The sequence below is a fragment of the Manacus candei genome, unplaced genomic scaffold (assembly GCF_025592945.1).
Source record: "Manacus candei isolate 608988 ecotype Guabito, Panama unplaced genomic scaffold, ASM2559294v1 h1tg000029l, whole genome shotgun sequence".
Lineage (NCBI taxonomy): Eukaryota > Metazoa > Chordata > Aves > Passeriformes > Pipridae > Manacus > Manacus candei.
The window spans coordinates 752,988-766,430 of NW_026138077.1; the positions used below are offsets into that span (position 1 = coordinate 752,988).

Sequence of the window (13,443 nt, forward strand, 5' to 3'; positions counted from 1 at the left end):
GAGAATAAACGTGTCAGGAAAAAAAAAATCCCTTCCATTTTGATTTCCAGGTAATATCTTTAAAGGTTTCCAGTCTGATTTGTCCGATCCCTTTCACAAGAAGATGATGGGAGATGGAGGTTTAGCAGCACTTTAGGTGTCAGTAAAACTTTAAAAGGATTGTTGTTGTTTGGCTGATGACACACAGATGAAAAAGCCAGTAAGCTGTTTGTATTGTTGTGGTTTTAGATGAGACCAGGAATTGAAGAATGTGATTTCCTTGTCTGTCTCTGTGTCTCTTTGGGTCAATAATAATCAACTTCCTTTGAACATCTTTGCTCGGTAGGTTTGTCATCATCTTCAGTGGAGCAGGGATTTTTCTGTTCTAAGTGTGTAACATGTACTCTTGCTCATCAAAGGCTGGGAAATAAACCACTTCTGGGAAATGCTTAAAAATGTGGGTTTAGAGTTTCATTTATGCCTGAAATTCTGTACATTGGTTTCAGTGCAGTAAATAGTTACCTTTTTTATTGGCTGGACTCCCTAACCAAAAGGAAATATTCCAGTGCAGTGTGACAGTGTCAGTGATGTGAAACGTGGCTGTTTTCTTTCTGACTTTGCAAACACACTCACGTAATATAAACCCCACACTTTCTTACTCCATTACTCAGCTGAGAAAACCTAATGTTTTGCAGAGACTGAAAATATATTAGCTTTCTTGCAGCTGTCAGCGTGTATACTTCTGGGCTTTGTCTTTAATCTATGGAATAATCTGTTCCTCCTTGCAGTCCGTGGCATTATCTTTTTTCCCTGAAATGAGACTGAAATCATAATGATGCTTGGTGGTAAAATTCATGTCGCAGCAGCAACTCAGAAAATTCTTCCATGCTGATTTTTTGAAGTTCAGAAATTGACTTCTGAGACAAGCAAAAATTAACTGGCACTAATAAACATACCGAAGGGGAGGGGAGAAATCAGGGAGGGAAAGTGGAAAATTTAAATACCGCATTAATTGCTCGCATCTGAATTTAGATTTACTTAATCCAGAAAGGTCAAATAACTGTTTTTGAAACTGCTTCTGTCAGTAAATTGCTTAGAAAATCATAACCTGGGAAATTCATTGGATAATGTCATAACAGCAGATGAACCAAAGACAGAGTTGGACACTATGAGCCAACGTGCAGGATAAAATCATGCCTTTCAGAACTCATTTTCTGCCATGTCTTCACAAATTTATTATGCAATGACAAAGAAATAACAGCAGCAGCAATAAATATAGGGTTGTTTTTTTTTTTCAGGCTGTGCCCCAAACAGAGTGAGAACCATTTTACTTGAAATACTTTCTAGTTTAGCTGGCTCCCTGTGTTAGAATTTTTGTTTCTTCTCATTCACATTAAGGTAGATAAATTTTACTAAGTAGAGTTGAAATGTTCCATGCAGTGAGGACATAAGATGGAAATTATTATGCTTTTATGAGAACAATGGGATTGTTTTAAATAGTCGTAAGTTTTCTAAAGAAGTCACACAAAACTGTAAATTCTCTTTGATTCTCTAGTATGTTTTAAAGTGTACTTACACAAAAACCAGAAACCAAACCAGATTTTTCTGAGGGACCCTACTAACTTTCAGAGGTAAAGAGATAAGGCACAAACCACCATAGGATTGCAGTCTTTACTACCTAAAGAAAGAAATTCAAGATTAAAAGTAGTGGTTAAGGTACTATTATCTATTTTTAAATATATACAGGCAATAACCACTTTGTGATTTAGCAGGTCAATTAATACGAAGTCAAGCTCTCTCTAGGATTATTCAGAGCTATTAGTCTGTACTCTAGAGATTTTAGACTTTATATTTTAAAAGGCGGACTATACAAAGTATGCATTACTCAAATAATTAAAATAACAACCCAAACCCTATTTTTTCCACATAATTTAATTACTTCACCCAGACCTCCATAATTAGCAGAGACAAGAACTCGTGTCAGTAAAATACTGATGTTCCAAAAGACTGAGGAGATGCTTCTTACTCCCAGAGTATAATTTTACCATCTCTCTCTAGAAATCTCATGAGATGATTAGTGGAGAAATAGGTACTGTTCACTTAATATTTCTTTTGGGTTTTTTTAGGCCTTTCTTATTGTTTCAAACTTACTTTCGCCCAGAAGTGGAAAATTAAGGAGTAATTAGATTTATATTTTTATTTAGAAAAGTTTGAAGGTAATACTGGGGAAAGTATTTAGACATCACAGAGATTCTCTCTGTACAATCATTTCTGCAGTGTGGGAAGAAACAAGCACAGTAATTACATGATTGCTTCTTGAATGGATGCAATTTTAACTGTCCTTCATGATGATGGTTCATTCAGTATGAGACCAATACTTTTTTTTTCTCCTCTTAAATTGCTAGGACTGGGAGGCAGACAGGAATCTAGGCCAAAATTTTTCTTTTCCAAGGTAAGTGGTGGCTACACTGTATAATCCTTTCCTCTGCATACATATATATGTGTATATATAATTGCACATGTAGGTTTGTCTACAGGGAGTGATAGGAATATAAACAAGGAAATAGATACATTGATACCTTCAACATTTATTATTATAAAATGATTTTTGGGGCACACAAGTTCTAATAAGGTAGGAGATGATGTGCTAACTTGACCAGGTACAGCTCTCTAACTTATAGGAAGAACAGACATTTGTAGATACTGGTCTAAACCTCAATAAATGGTCTTGAGCTATATGTTAACCCAAAGACAAAACATGAATGCATTGTATGTATAAAGAAAGAGAAAGAAGTATATTTTTAGTTTAACTTGGGTAACAGAGAGATAAAATGTCTGTCCAAAGCTGCTCAGTTGAAAATGGAAACATAGACCCAGTAAGGTCATTCACCTAACCAGTGTCTTATATTTAATGCATAATAGTTTTGAGGTTTTAAACTTAGACTTAGTGATGGGAGAGGTATAAATAGACATAAAAACTTTTTTGTGTTTGCCTTATTATACTGCTAAGCCTTTCCTCTGTGATATCAACCTTTTTCTTGGTTTCTTTTTATTTATTCCTAGTTATACTTCAGCGGCCTACTAAATGTGCTCAACAAACAGTTGCTGTTTAATTCTTCTAAATATTTAGAGATGGCTATATTCTCAGTCAGAGGGCACTTGGCTAATCTATACAAAATCATCTAATTTATAAATTATTCCCTCTAGCCCACTGCCAGCTTACACCTCCTAACTAAATGCAAAGTAAAAGTGCTTCAAACCTTATCAATCAGCAAATCAAAACAACAACTCATCAAACTGCACTGGCTTAAACCAAAGGAATGGAAACTTTAGTTTTTCATGAGGAATTCTGAGAGAAGTGCCTGTTTCTGTGCTGATCAGCCCCTTGGTGAAGTGCTGGAGGTCACTGCTGCTTGTTTGGCCACTTTTTGTTTCTGTTTGAGACCTGACCAGTAATTTGGACCTGGTTCACACAGATAGGCCCTGCCCTGTGGTGATGGGGAGAATTTTAATTAGAAGATGCTCCTGTGCCCACAGAACAGTAGATGAAGGGCCCCAAACTCCTGTGTATTAAGCAGCAAATGTGTGATACAGAGCTGCATCAAATGTCCCTTGGTTCTTTGATATTACAGAGTCAGTGGTGCTTTTCAGCCTGAGGGCAACCTGGAAGCTTTCCAAATACTGAGAGCCTTTAGATTTAAATGAAACAAACCCCACTGCAACATGAACAGAATTACAGGATTCAAAAGTTTTTCAGAATGTTTGGGTTTTACTCTTGGTTATTTTGATCCTTTAGCAGCAACAGCAAAATACAACTGTGAGAGGAGTTTGAGCTTTATGAAGAGTTTTCTTTAATACATACATTTTAAAAGTTTGGAGGTTTTTTTCTCATTAAAGAGATTTCCTGGAGGGGAAAATGCATTAATAAATAGAAGAAATCCCTGATTTTTGCTTGCAAATATCCACTGCAGGAGAAGATGCACAACAGTGTGTCATGCTTAATTTTGTAGTGACTATCAAGCTTTCTTCTTGAGATTATCCCTTCTTAGTGTATTTGGGCTTGATTTGACTCAGTATCAGTCTAACTGTGCTGTAAGTAAAAGAAAAGTTAAGGTGCTTCTTGATATTTAGGAGCAGTGGAGTAATTTCAATGGCCTCAAAATAACATCTGTGGGCAAAATCCTTGAAATCAACAGGAGTATTCCAAAAAGCCTTTGTGGCTATGGATCAAAACTGTCTCAAGTTTGGGAATAGATTTGCATGCACATCCATTTGCTCATGCAGATGTCTGTTCTGTATTCAGAATAAACAATTGCACACATCAGCTACATTTTCACTTGCAAATGGTTACCGTGCATATGGATTTTATAGGAGCTTTATGGAAACAGGCCCTGTGATAACAGCCAATAGCATCTCCTATTTCAGTGGTGGTATTGCAGAATGATCATTATTGCCACAGTTGCCCGAGAATTGTGGTATTTTATTTCTGAAATTGCATGTTTGTAGGTGATCCAAAGTCATCACAAACAGTGGTTCAGTGATGAACGTGATGTAGGAGTCTAAAAGCTTAGTGTTTTGGTGGGTTTAATAACTCTTAAGTTTAGTCATCTGAGAAGGGCAAGATAAAACCTCTGACCTTACTTAGTCACCCAGATTCTCAAATGAACCAAATACATCAGATATCACCAGCAGGACTTTATGGACACTGCTGTGAGATATGTTTGCAAGATATCTACACATCTTTCCTTTAGGAACTGTGTATCTTCCCCTAATTAACTAGAGGACTCAAGGGACATGAATTGTACCTTTCTTCTGGGGATGAACCTAATAATATTAATTTCCTCTGATATGTTTACTCATAGAAAATGTTTTTTCTAAGATCACCATATGTTTCCATAGAAGCCTGAACCTTTTCCTCTGCTAGAATGTGGAAAGTAGAAGGAATTAGACCAAGTAAGAAGGAACACAAGGGAGACCTTACTTTGGCGTGACCTTTCATTTTCCTTGATTGCAATTTAGGAAGCTGAGCCTTGCAAAAATGATCATCCTACAGCTGTTTGACATTGCCACTTAGAAGACAAATTTATAGGGAAGTCCTACACCGCTGGCAGACCATCACAAAGAAAGGGCAGTCCCCCTAGGCCAGCCTCCTCTCGGGTTCCACCAGCTGCTCTGGGACTGTGCAGTTTGCTGCTGCCTTGTGACAGCAAACACCGGGGATGCCTCTGTTCCCCCTCAGTGACTGGTTCAGCTGCAGTGTGAGGATTGAGCACTGACAGCACCGGCGTGCCCAGAGCTCGTACGGCTCGTGTGAGTGCAGGGGAGGCCAAGCTGGTTACAAATGTGTTTAGCTTGGGTTCAAATCCATAAACACAAAATAAAACAGTGTCTTTTCTAAATCAGCTCACAGCTGCAGCAGTTGGGTATCCTCAGTCAGCGTGCAACCATCACATTTGTCTTTGTCCACGTAATGCCTTCTATCCATGAATCGGAAAAAAGACGAGCTTTATATATCATTTACTCTCTCTTGGTTTGCTGGAAGCACAAAGACTGTGCTGCATTTGTCTTACAGGCTGACAGAAAGCATATGGATGTAGGTATTCCTTGTTGCAGGCTGACATGTGCTGCTGACAGAACCCGAGAAAAATCTACAGGCTGCTCCAATTTTTCATCCTCGCTGCGTGTGGTGTGAAGTGACACAATTGTAGCAATTTGATTTTATTATGCAGAATAGAGGAGGTTGTTTAATTTCATAATATTTGGAACGGCTGCCTGTGTATATTTAACATCTTGGCTTGGAAATCCTTTTACCCATGAGGTAAAATTTGCAGAAAGCTGGTAGGTGCTCTACAGTGCAGAAGCAATCAGAGCAGTAGCTTTGTTCCTTTTACACATGGGGCTCTGCAATGGCACAGCCTGTCCCAAAGAGGCCTTGATGTTTGCTGCTGTGAGTTCACCCCATACACGCAGGCTTTGGCCCCTCACAGCTCAATTCTCCTGGGAAAATGAGGTGGATAAGACAGATGAGGAGATAACTTCAGATAATATTTGCAACTACCACAAGATAGATGCCTGTGCAGCAGAGGAGAGCTTTGGATGCTCCCAAGGGAAGGAAAAGAGCTTGGCTTGCAGCTTCTGTCTCCACTCCATAAAGGCTGCAGGGTCTGGGCATGGCACCAGCGCCATGATCTGCTGATTCCCAGTGGTTTGTGCTGGGAACATGGGGTTCCACAGGGGGGGTGGCCTGTTGTGGCTAAAAGGCAGACTGGTCTGCACTCTTGATGGGGCATGTGATGGGGGAAATGAGGGAATCTCCACTGCACCCACTAGAATGGGTCCTGCCCTAATTTTTGGTTTTGAAAAAAATTGGTGGCTCTTGGTGGAAAGGTGTTGGGTTTTTCTACTCTATTGTCTGACTGTGATTTCATGTAAAATTGTAAGACAATTGAAAAACCACCCTGGAGACCAGAGGTAGAAATGGCTGCAAGCAGCAATGCTGAGTGTCAGGTGGGTTCAGATTGAGGGCTTGGGGCGATGCTGGCTGAGAGTGAACAGGCACCACTAGGCTGGTGTTGCTACTGTGCTTAGGAAATGCTGTGTTTGGGTAATTTTTTTATATTTCAGCTCTTTTTTCTGATGACAGTAATCATAAGAAGCGCTGAGGTGAGATAACTTCCTTTAATTCCAAAGACATTTAGCGCTCAGACAAATTTTCCAGTTGGATTGCACAGTCAGTTCAGATAAATAGATTGTCCCCTTATCAGTGCCTTCTCCATCTAATATTTTTTGATTTTCGAGTGCATCAATAATTGAATGTGAAATACATGTCACTATTGTCTTACTCTGAAAATTCCTTACAGGACCACCTATAGTTCTCATCTCTTTGTTGTACATGTCAATAATGGAAGTGCTAAGGGGTAAAATATTTAGGAATGCAAAAAACCCAGAGCAATTCCATTTGCACATTAATTCAAAATTGCCAGTAGTTTGATGGATAAAGGGATAGGAGGAATCTGGACCTCCAAGATACAGTCGTCTGTAAGACTGAGGGTGACACTGAGCTATTCCAGGCTAATCACCACTACATTCTGAACCCTTCCGAACAGAAATTTGACCAAACTCATTCCCCCTTAGAAAACAGTGTGGTCGTATCTGAAAACACCATGATGGGACACCAGATGTCCCACCAGATGGGTCACCAACAACAGGAAGCAAAGAGCAGTTTTCCTCCACTTTCCATACGTTCTCTGTCCCTTTAGCAGAGTTGAACAGAACAGGTAATGAAGAACTCTAGCAAGGAAAAGTGCAAAACAAAACAGCCTGGAAATACTTAACTCCTGTTAGTGGTTCCTCTTGATGTAGGAAATCACGTTAAAGGCTGTCAGAAACATAATTATTAATAAACCTCCCCCCTAGCTGTACTTCTATGTCTTCTATGTTTCATTCAGTAATGTTTGAGTGGGGCTTTTTTTTTTCTGCACTTTTCCATTGTGGAAAGTTTTTGCAGCCTGACTAAAGGAATAAATGAAATTACAGGAAACTGCTGAGGTAACGTTGAGTGCCTTGTAATGTGACAATTTCTAACACAAAATTAAAATCCTTAATGTGATATAAAAGCCCCAAGTATGTTATGCCATCTGCATCGTACTTGTAGAGATTTAACTTATTTGTCCTTGAATTTCAAAAGTATCCAAGAATTAAGCTCAAAACCTGCTTTGTCTCTTTCCTTCTTTTTCTTCCACTGAACAGTGACATTTTACAGTGTTTCTTATTTCTGGATAGATGACATTATGTAAGTTCTGGAAATCTAGAGTTAAAGATCTTTCCTAGTAGTGCTTCCATGCCATATCTAGAACAGTTGCTATACTCCAGATAATGAAGTAATTAACTATGTGGGAGGTAAGGTACAATGACAGGAGTTGTTATAACAATATCAACAATATCACACTAGAAAGCCCATGTGATTGGAGGTATTTGGCCTGTGGACTTTAATGGAGAATTTGCAAGAGAACCTTCTAACGTGTCAGACCATCTGTAACAGGGAAAATAAAATTAAAAGCATTTTACACTCAGCATCATATTAATATTTTGATCATAATTGGGAAGAACTCACCAAGAGATACCATGAGAAATCAAAGTGATGGCAGCATCTAAGCCTGTCCATTTTTTTTTTGCATGGTAATAGCTTTCTAGACTATAGTGAAGAGCCCAAACAGGTGGAGCTAAAGCTTGTGATAATTTTTCCCTCTCACATTTTACTCTATTTATGGTTTAAAAAAAACAAAAAACCACTTGCTTAAAAGCAAAAGCAGCTTATCAATTGCAGTGCCACATATAATGGAAGTATTTAAAGATTTTTCTTTCCTAATTTTGAGAATGTCAATTTTTTATTTAAATATGCACAGTGCACAGGATTGCCATATGTATTCAGTTTGTTTCCATTATAAGTTGCTACTTACTTTAAGGTAAAGTTTTTGGATTAGTTTCATTGTCTCGAGTAGCAGATGATAACAATATTGCAGGAGTGCCTCTATGTAATGACATTAAATTGCAAGTGTTTCACTTCAGCTTTTTCTGACTTCATGAAATCCTGCAGTATCTGTTTGTAAAGCTTTTAGGTGACACATATTTTAAACTTGGGAAAAGAGATAAGCTCAAACCATTGTTTTTCTCATATACAAGCTAATTTTTTACAACTGAAAACTTTGAAAAATCTTATTTTACCAAAAATATGGCACAAAGATGTTTGGATTGTCTGTATTTCTGGAGGTGATTATTTTTTTTTTTCATATAACTGCAGTGTGAGTTCTGTCACTCATTTTTGTGGCTAAAACCCAGAGAGAAGCAGGAATTGAATCCTTTTATATGAAAAATAGTTTTACTTACATCTGTTGTCATTGTTGACAGCTCAATTTGGTATTTAAATCTTAGGAGCTATGTTTCAGCTCTTAAAAACTTTAAAGATACGGAGGCAGACAACCTGTATGATTCTATTTCTTTAGCTTTTAGAGATTGTTTTCTTTTGCCTTCCAGTCTGTTTCCAGCTTAGTGAAACTTGTGGGTGGCAGTACCTAATGTCATACAGTAAGGTAGGAACATAAAGTCACCAAATTTTTTTGCAGTCTTTTTGTTGTAGTCTACACACTGTCAGGTGGGCACTCAGGGCAGCATTCTTTTGAAGTTACTGATTTGTCCTTAGAAATCATAGAATCACAGAATCAGTTGGGTTGGAAGGGATCTCCGAGATCATCAAGTCCAACCCTTGATCCAACCCCGCTGTGGTTCCCAGCCCATGGCACTGATGCCACATCCAGTCTCATCTTAAACACCTCCAGGAATGGAGAATCCACCCCTTCCCTGGGCAGCCCATTCCAATGGCTGAGCACCCTCTCTGGAAAGAAATTCTTCCTAATATCCAACCTAAACCTCCCCTGGCACAGTTTAAGACCCAGCCCTCTTGTCTTGCTGATCGTTGCCTGGGAAAAGAGACCAACCCCCTCCTGGCTCCCCCCTCCTGTCAGGGAGTTGCAGAGAGTGAGGAGGTCTCCCCTGAGCCTCCTCTTCTCCAGGCTGAGCCCCCCCAGCTCCCTCAGCCTCTCCTCACAGCACTTGTGCTCCAGTCCCCTCCCCAGCCTTGTTGCTCTTCCCTGGACCTGCTCCAGCCCCTCCATGTCCTTCCTGAGCTGAGGGCCCAGAACTGGACACAGCACTCCAGGGGTGGCCTCACCAGTGCTGAGTCCAGGGGCAGAATCACTTCCTTGGACCTGTTGGCCACCCTGTTCCTGATCCAGCCCAGGATCCATTGGCCTTCTTGGCCACCTGGGCACACTCTGGCTCCTGTTCAGCTTCCTGTCCATCCTCACTGCCAGCTCCCTTCCTGCCTGGCTGCTCTCCAGCCACTCTGTCCCAGCCTGTAGCATTTCAGGGGGTTGTTGTGGCCAAAGTGCAGGACCCGACACTTGGCCTGGTTGAACTTCATCCCGTTGGAATCAACCCAACTCTGCAACTTATCCAGGTCCCTCTGCAGAGCCCTCCTGCCTTCCAGCTGATCCACACTCCACCCCCCAGCTTAGTGTCATCTGCAAATTTGCTGCTGGTGGATTCAATCCCCTCATCTAAATCATCAGTAAAGACATTAAATAGAACTGGGCCCAACACTGATCCCTGGGGGACACCACTGGTGACCGGCCGCCAGCTGGATGCAGCAATGGTAAGAAACATCTCTTTTGAAAGGCATAGTAGGTACATATGGGGTAAGAAGCTTAAATGTCTATCAGTGAGGTGAAGCATTATGCAAGAAGGTTAGACAGTTGGTTATTGGGTGTGGAGGAATGAATTTGTGTGATGCCAAAGACTCTCCAAATACTTAACGGGTAATTTGTATTAATGAGGTGTGTCTTTTGCATCCAGTCAAGGTCATTGTCTTCTCGGGGCTAAAAACTGTGAAAGCCTAATGTCATATAGTAAGGTAGGAACATAAAGTCACCAAATTTTTTTGCAGTCTTTGTGTTGCAGGCTACATACTGTCAGGTGGGCACTCAGGGCAGCATTCTTTTGAAGTTACTGATTTGTCCTTAAAAATGGTAAGAAACATCTTTTTTGAAAGGCATAGTAGATACATATTGGGTAAGAAGCTTTAATGTTCATAAGTGAGGTGAAGCATTTATGCAAGAAGTTTAGGCAGTTTGCCTAGGACTGGATATGTGGTTATTGGGTGTGGAGGAATGAATTTGTGTGATGTCAAAGAAAGACTCTCCAAATATTTAATGGGTAATTTGTATTAATGAGGTGTGGCTTTTGCATCCAGTCAAGGTCATTGTCTTCTGAAGGCTAAAAACTGTGAAAGCATGGAGCAAAGGGATAACCCACGACCCAAAGAGCTCACAGGTTAAATCTCTCAGCAGAAATGGAGTCCATGGACAGCTTATAAACACAGCATGACACAAAGATGATCCAGTGGCTCACAGAACCATGGATTTTAACAGCTTTCCTCAACGTGTGTGTACTGAAACCACAGGGCTTTCCTCTCAAGGTAAGTCTTGGCAACTTTGAAGTCTCTCAACTCTGACTTTGTCCCCTTACAAGTTTTGTACGGCACTCAAAGGCAGAAGTAAAGTAGGGGTAGGGGATATTAAAAGGAGATTTGGAGTTTAATACTAATTAAAATATTCATTAATGTTTGGGGCAAAGCCTCTGTGTGTTTGATATTTTTTCAGCTGATCATATAAAAGAGAAGTCAGGGCTGTGTCTGTACAAACAGGGAACTAAATGCCTTTCAGTTGGTACAACAAAAATAAGATTAACTTAATTACGCAAGGAAACGTACTTTGGACCCTAATATCACAAGATGTACTGCATAAATTCATGTCCTGAGGGACAAGAACTTCTGCAGTTCATCATTTGGAAGCTACACAACAGAAAAAAAAATAAAAGAAAAAAAACCAGCCTGGGTGTATTTTTAGTTTGCTGTGGCTGTGACCCACATAGGTACCACTGCCAAGAGAAAACCAGTGCAGTTGTCATGTACCAGGCATGGTGTTTTCTGGAATAATCAAAGAAATCCTATAAAAGGCATGGATATGCTTTCACTTAGAGTACTGTAAACAGTCACCTTAAAAAACCATATATACATATCTATATAGATAGATATATAGATCTCTAGATATCACTTTATTGGACTAGATAAAGAAAAGAACTACTAGTCTGGTTACAGGAAGGACAGCATCTCTGTTGAAGACATTTCAAATTGCTTTTCTAGGCTTGTTTAGGTTAACAAAATTAAAGTTGAGGAACCATAAGAATATCTTTTGATTACATCAGTGGAGAAAATACCAAGATAAGGCAATAAGCATTTGGCTTAAACTACTGGTACAGAAATACATGGATATAGAGTGGTCATGAATAAATTTAAACTTGATATTGGTAAAAATTTTCACACTGCCCGTAATGTCTTAAAAAAAAAAAAAAATAATAAGAGTAGTCACAAGTCCTGCACAGACATTACAGTTGATGTTTTTAATTGCTCCTGCTGGCTGGAATGTTCATTTTTTCTCACCCCCTTTTCCTTTGCCTTTAGCAGAGCTGATAGCCCGAGGACACAGAGTTTCACAGCAGAGTTTAGCTGCATTTGAAAATTGTGTGCCAAGTTCCATTCAGGAGAAACTGAAAGAATTAAAGATTACCTGTAATTACTTGTGTTTTATTCATCTCAGGAGATTCTGTACGGAGAAGCAATGCACAAACAGCCCGTTTGGACAGATCCAGCTGTTTCTCCCAAATATACTGATTTATTTAATTGCTAGTATCTAGATGTTTTTTCCTTAGCATCCTCGATGCTGTCCCTATCTTTGATAGGCATTTATATACCAATCTGACTGTAATTACATGTATTTAGCAGGTGGTTTGTGTTCTGGTGAAATGGGAAGACATAAAAGAGCACTGGGACTCACCTGCTTATTCAAGATGCTTTGGGTACATTTTTTTCAGGAGAGTCCAACCAGTCTGTTCATCATGGATTTACCTCCCTTTGACAGCAACAGCACAGCTTGCCAGGCAAAACAACCTTCAAAGGAGCTTGGGACAAGGAGAAATCAGGAGCATCTGACTGGCCTGGGAAAACACCTCAGGGATCTCGTGAGTAATGTACTTCTTGCAGGAAAAAGTGAACTGGCCATAGTAAGTGCAGTTTGATTCTTCAACTTTGGCACCATTTACCTGCTCCAGGGCCCAGCTCTGAGCCCCACAGTGACATCACTGAGCAGAACTGCGGACGTTTTTCAGGCCATTTTATTTTCACTTTAGAAGTAAGAGTTTGATTCATTCGCAGGGAATGGAAATACCACAATTATACAATTATCCAGTGATTTAAAAATTAAGCTTTTCAAACACGAAGGCATTATACCAATGAGATGCATTTAATCCCACATGGAAAGAGACCTCCCCAGGGGCTTTTTAAGCCACATTAGCACCGCTCACTGTAGCACATGCTTTGCTTTATGACAGGGCCACATCTCCCATTCAGAAGACTCTGGTTGCCCATCAGTTGTTGTAACCAGCACCATTTAGAAATGAAATGATGTGCTTAAGTGGTGCAGAGGCTGATCAGCCACCAAAGTTGAACTGTAGACTTATTTTTCCACAAACATCTGTCCCAGTTAGAACAGCTGGGACCAGTTCATCACTGGATGGGTGTAACGCAAAACTGTGTATTCCATAGCCTTCCATGCCATTTCCCAGAAACTGTTATCAATGAACCATTTACACCCTCTGATAGATAATCTTGGAGTCTTGGGGCTTTTTTAATCACTTGTGGGATCCAGAGGAAGACTGCAGACCACCACTCTTGACCAGACTGCCCCAGCACTCTCACCAACAGGTTTTTTTCCCCCTCTCCCTTTACTTTGGACTCAGGGGGCCCAACCAACACCACTCTGTTCGTGCCCCGGAGTGCTGGGTTACACATTT

The 13,443-nt window shown here is 40.0% G+C and overlaps 1 long non-coding RNA gene across 1 annotated transcript in view; it reads left to right on the plus strand.

Annotated features, from left to right (window-relative positions):
- LOC127472574 (uncharacterized) overlaps positions 1-13,226 on the plus strand; it is a 129,089-nt gene extending 115,863 nt beyond the window's left edge. Inside the window, exons 5-6 of the long non-coding RNA XR_007905061.1 lie at positions 10,884-11,011; positions 12,466-13,226. This is a non-coding gene — a long non-coding RNA (uncharacterized LOC127472574). The remainder of the gene's footprint in view (positions 1-10,883; positions 11,012-12,465) is intronic.
- Positions 13,227-13,443: the final 217 nt, after the last annotated feature.